This window comes from Grampus griseus (genome assembly GCF_964374135.1).
Source record: "Grampus griseus genome assembly, chromosome: 13".
NCBI lineage: Eukaryota > Metazoa > Chordata > Mammalia > Artiodactyla > Delphinidae > Grampus > Grampus griseus.
The window spans coordinates 64,645,335-64,651,753 of record NC_139007.1 but is presented as its reverse complement, the minus strand read 5'-3'; positions in this window follow the sequence as shown (position 1 = coordinate 64,651,753).

Here is a 6,419-nt window from a genome sequence, read left to right as displayed (position 1 = left end):
GTAAAGGCCATACATGACAAACACACAGCCAACATAGTTCTCAATGGTGAAAAACTGAAACCATTTCCATTAAGATCAGGAACAAGACAAAGTTGCCCACTCTCACCACTATTATTCAACATAGCCTTGGAAATTTTAGCCACGGCAATCAGAGAAGAAAAAGAAATAAAAGGAATCCAAATCGGAAAAGAAGAAGTAAAACTGTCACTGTTTGCAGATGACAGGATACTATACATAGAGAATCCTAAAGATGCTACCAGAAAACTACTAGAGCTAATCAATTAATTTGGTAAAGTAGCAGGATACAAAATTAATGCACAGAAATCTCTTGCATTCTTATACACTAATGATGAAAAATCTGAAAGAAATTAAGGAGACACTCTGACTGCAACAAAAAGAATAAAATACCTCGGAATAAACCTACCTAAGGAGACAAAAGGCCTGTATGCAGAAAACTATAAGACACTGAACAAAGAAATTAAAAAGACGATACAAACAGATGGAGAGATATACTATGTTCTTGGATTGGCAGAATCAATATTGTGAAAATGACTATACTACCCAAAGCAATCTACAGATTCAATGAAATCCCTATCAAACTACCAATGGCATTTTTCACAGAACTAGAACAAAAAAATTTCACAATTCGTATGGAAACACAAATACCCCGAATAGCCAAAGCAATCTTGAGAAAGAGAAACAGAGCTGGAGGAATCAGGCTCCCTGACTTCAGACTATACTATAAAGTTACAGTAATCAAGACAGTATGGTACTGGCACAAAAACAGAAATATAGATCAACAGAACAGGATAGAAAGCCCAGAGATAAGACCATGCACATATGGTCACCTTATCTTTGATAAAGGAGGCAAGAATATACAATTGAGAAAAGACAGCCTCTTCAATAAGTGGTGCTGGGATAACTGGAGAGCTACACGTAAAAGAATGAAATTAGACACTTTCTAACACCATACACAATAATAAACTCAAAATGGATTAAAGACCTAAATGTAACACCAGACTCTATAAAATTCTTAGAGGAAAACCTAGGCAGAACACTGTGACATAAGTCACAGCAAGATCCTTTGTGACCCACCTCCTAGAGAAACGGAAATAAAAATAAACAAATGGGACCTAATGAAACTTAAAAGCTTTTGCACAGCAAAGGAAACCATAAACAAGATGAAAAGAGAACCCTCAGAATGGGAGAAGATATTTGCTAATGAAGCAACTGACAAAAGATTAATCACCAAAATATACAAGCAGCTCATGCAGCTCAATATCAAAAAAACAAACCACCCAAATTCAAAAATGGGCAGAAGACCTAAAAAGACATTTCTCCAAAGAAGGTATACAGATTGCCAACAAACACATGAAAGGATTCTCAACATCACTAATCATTAGAGAAATGCAAATCAAAACTACAATGAGGTATCACCTCACACCAGTCAGAATGGCCATCATCAAATCTGATGAACCTAGGGGCAGGACAGGAATAAAATTGCAGATGTAGAGAATGGACTTGAGGACACGGGGAGGGGGAAAGGTAAGCTAGGATGAAGTGAGAGAGTGGCATTGACACATATACACTACCAAATGTAAAACAGATAGCTAGTGGGAAGCAGCCGCATCGCACAGGGAGACCAGCTCGGTGCTGTGTGACCACCTAGAGGGGTGGGACAGGGAGGGTGGGAGGGAGGGAGACGCAAGAGGGAAGAGATATGGGAACATATGTATATGTATAACTGATTCACTTTGTTATAAAGCAGAAACTAACACACTATTGTAAAGCAATTATACTCCAATAAAGATGTAAAAAAAATAAAATAAAATACCCTTTAGCCACCACCAAAAAAAAAAAAAAAAAACTTGCAGTCCTATTGGACAGATAGAACAAACAGGGTGAACAATATCATAGAATAGTTATTGACTTTTTCCTGCTTCTTAGTGCACTAAGAGCATGGCATACATTATCTCTTTTAACATAATATGCGACTGTCTAGAAAGGTAAGTAACATTATTCTACCCCTCTTACACATTAGAAAACTGAGGCTCAGACAGATAATTACTTCAGGTTCACACAGCTAGTGAGTGACAGGCCTGGATTCAAACCCAGGACTTTGACACCAAAGTTCGTTGTCCCCTTAATGGGTTGCAATACAGCAACCCATTTTTAACATTCAAATTCAAGCATTTCTTTACAAACAAATTGTAATAGCTTTCCTGAGACCAAAATAAGAAATAGGCATTTTCTGTGGCATATCTCACTAGCAATGACAGAATATACTCCAAAAGGAAAGTATCGGCCAAGCACAGCCTTGTCAGCCAACACTTTGAACTGCCCTTGAAAGCGACTTGGTCATGAACGTCAGTTCTCCTTCAGCATACGCAGTGTAACAGTCTTCCAGCAACTGATCCAGTGAGCTGGTTACAAGAGTCCAGCAAACTTGAAACTGCCCTGGCATTCAAGCTCCTCAACCATTCTGCACATTCCTGACGCGTTACCATGATAAAGTGTGCACTGATGCACGGATAACGTCAAAGCCGGCAAGGGGGAAACATGACTTTTAGAACAACATTTCAAGGTCGAATGTTACCCGAATGTGCAGGACTACGTTCAACTCTTGGATTATAAAAACGCAGATCCAGTTTCTCAAGGTCTCTGGGATAAAGTTCAAATTAGGTTGTTGAAGAGAGGGCTCTTATCAGTTTTATGAGCAGCTTTCTCCAGAAGTTAGCCAGCTCGCTTGGTAACACTGGACAAGAGGAATTTTCCAGCAATAGACCCAGGGATGAAACAAGTGACAAGTAAAGAGCTGTATTCTGCTCTAATGCAGATTTAACATTTATCCGAGGAAGCTCTTCTCTGAGGAGGTTAGAGTATACGACTGCCTCTTCAAGACTCACTCCAAACCCACTGGGGAGTGCCCTGAAGTGCCAGCAATCCTTATTCTCCCTGACTCTTGATATACAGTAAAGACAGCACTAGTAGGTCCTCCCTAAAGGAACTTTGCCCAGAGTAAGGGGTGTGGCCAAGTCGTATTTATGAAGAATTTATACCTGCTCTTTAACAACTGAACTTCCACTGGACCAGAGCCAATATGAATATAGCGTGGCTGGTGAGCTGTTACTCATCTGGCATTTCCCTACCCGGAATCTTTACTCTTACAGTGAGGCGTTAATACACTGAGATACTGAGTTTTGTTTACCCCTGCTTTTTGCTTGCTTCCCCTTGTTCCAAAAAGGGAACCAGGCCTTCTGTGCTACTGGCCTCAGAGGAGATTTTTGTTTCAGAAGTTGCCTGAAAGCATCCCAGCCCCCTGCCTGACTTTCACACTCAGAAAACCTGAATTCCTTAAAGAGATTAAGCTAAGGGTTGTGGAAGGGGCAGAAAAGAGGTGAGTGCTTTTGGTGGGAAAGGTGTGGAAGCAGCATTGGAAGCTGGACATTGCTCTGGGGAGGGAATAGAGTGGAAGGTCCCATTGGTAGTGAGGGTACGTGCCTCACTTTGACAGTACTTTGAAAGGTATCAAAACTTTCCACCAGAAATGGCTGCCTGGTGGATCTGGAAGACTGGATCCTAGGAAGTAGGGCTCCCAGCTCAGGCAAACACCATCATAGCCAGCTTGGCATTAGGACGGACAACAAGGAGCCCAGGAACAGCCGTGAGGCTCTCTCCCAATTTTTTAGGCATCATTTTAGCCTTCTGATGACTCTAAAGTCTCAAGATGACTGAGACAGAATCTCCTGCCAAACTGGAGAGAGATTTAATTTGATTTAGAGATAGGTCACTATTCTTTCCCAGGTGAGTTTCTTCCAATGGTAACAATGCTATTCTGGCTCTACTCTGGGCCCCTTCCCTTCCTGACCCCCTCTCCACCCCTCCACCTCCCTACCCTCCACACACAGTTATGCATAGATACACCTATATCATTTTTTTTTTTTTTTTTTTTTTGTGGTACGCGGGCCTCTCACTGTTGTGGCCTCTCCCATTGCGGAGCAACAGGCTCCAGATGCGCAGGCCCAGCGGCCATGGCTCACGGGCCCAGCCGCTCCGCGGCATGTGGGATCCTCCCGGACCGGGGCACGAACCCACGTCCCCTGCATCGGCAGGCGGACTCTCAACCACTGCGCCACCAGGGAAGCCCACCTATACCATTTTTGCTTGTGGATGATAGATTTTTAATTTCCATTAAAAGGGAATAGAAATCCATAACCTCTCGATATGAAAACTATAAAGATTTGTCTTCACTTAAATATGCAACTAGAAATGGCAAATAATTTGCCAATTCATTACCTTTTGAAGAATATCCTGGAAAATCTGAGCTAAAATGAAGTGAAACTTTGGCCAAAAGGAACATTTGAATTTGCTTTATTGAGCTATTAAGCTAATATATTCTCTTCTTTAAAGTTTCTTCTGTGGTTATGTTTGATTCAAAGCAATCTTCCAATTGTTTTACCATTAGCTTGAAGCAAAGGCAAATGAAAAGCATGACAAGGCATAAAATTGGCCTTAGCAATATCTAAGCTTGGTTCAGCCGTGACCATTATCCTCAATGCTCTTACAGTCTGAGCAAAACAGCCATAAAATTGGGTTATTGTTTTTAATTTTACAACCCATGATTTATTTTGTTTAACTTCAGTGACAGCCTGCCATCCCAGTAAGTGGCTTTAGTTAGGAAATGCAAGCAGGAAATCAAGGCCCAGGAGTCATTAGTTGTAGCATGTAGTCATCTCATTTGTCTTCCTGTATAACTACCAGAGTGTGATCCATGTGATTCCTATTACATAAACGAACGCTGGAAATTCTGAAATAAGAATAGCTCATAGAATGAAACAGATTTTACATGGTCAGTGTCAACTTCTCTGGCATTCAGACGCTAAACCCTGAACAGCTAGAGCCTATGTTCCATATTTTAAATTCAAGGCCTCTCCAAGCAGAATTTTCAAATAAGGAGATAACACAGCTTACTGGTTACAAATATATACGTTTTATAGTCAGGAAGACCTGACCTTTAATAGCTGTGTGACCTTGGGTCACTCTATTTAACCCTTAGAACCTCAATTTCCACATCTAAAATATGGGAATAATAATAATATCTGCATCATAGCATTGTTTGAGGAATAATTTATATAATACCTAAAGTATTTAGCAAAGCACCCTCAGTAAATGTTTGTCATTGTTACTATTCATCTTTTGGTGATAATGATGATGATAGAACAAATCCTTAATCCTTTGGTAAATATCAAATTAACCAGTTCTTTAACAGAAAGGACATTCCGTTTCCACATTACAAAGGTGGAGTTCTCGGCATCGTAAAACACTGTAATCCAAACTTTTCTGGCATATTATCCTGAATTTGTCTTAAGAAAATGAAGAAGAAATGAACAGATATCATTTATTCATCTTTATACCCCATATTTCTTATCTAATAGTGTCTAACAAACAACCCCAATACCTAGTGGCTTAAAACAATACTCATTTAATCATCTTTTGTAAGCTTCTCTGGGTCAGGAGTTCAGGAGTGGCTCAGGTAGGTAGCTATGGATCAAGGTTCTCATGAGGTTACAATCACACGTCACTTGGGCTGCAGCAACCCGAAGGAAATGGAGGAACCATTTTCAATGTAGCTCACTCACATGGTTGGCAAGTTGTGTTGCCAAGTCAAGTCCTCTCCATGGGGGTCTCACCACGGGGCTGCTTGAGTGCCCTTACATATCAGAGCTGCAACGCCTCTTATGATCTAACCTCAGAAGATACACACCATCATTTCTACCATAATTTATTGACCACACAGACCAACAATGATTCAGTTTACAGGGGGTGCTATAGACTGAATGTGTCCCTCCAAAATTCATGTATTGAAACTTAACCCCCAATGTGCTGGTACTTGGAGGTAGGACTTTGGAGAGGTGACTCGATCATGAGGTAGAGCCTTTATGAATGAAATTAGTGTCCTTACAAAAGCAGTCCCCAGAGAATTCCCTTTCCCCTTCCACCATGTGAAGACAAAGTAAAAAGACATCTGTCTATGAAACAGAAGTAGGCCTTTGCCAGACACCAAATCTGCCAGCACCCTGATCCTGGACTTCCCAGCCTCCAGAACTATGAGAAATAAATGTCTGCTATTTATAAGCCACCAGGCTACAGTATTCTGGTATAGAAGAAAGAGAGGACTACAGAAGGGTATGAATACCAGGAGATGAGGGTCATCACGGGCCCCCGGAGGAAAGACACCACAGCCCACTCTCTGACTCTCAGTGATTCACACACACCCACATACACACGGCATTCGCCCACTCCAAGGTCACTGAAATGTTCATCCTCTTATAGCATCATCTCAGGCTCGTGGCCCAGGATCTCCTTATGCAGATGGAATCAGGTATAGATGAGGATCCTCAGGCAGAGTTCTTCAAATA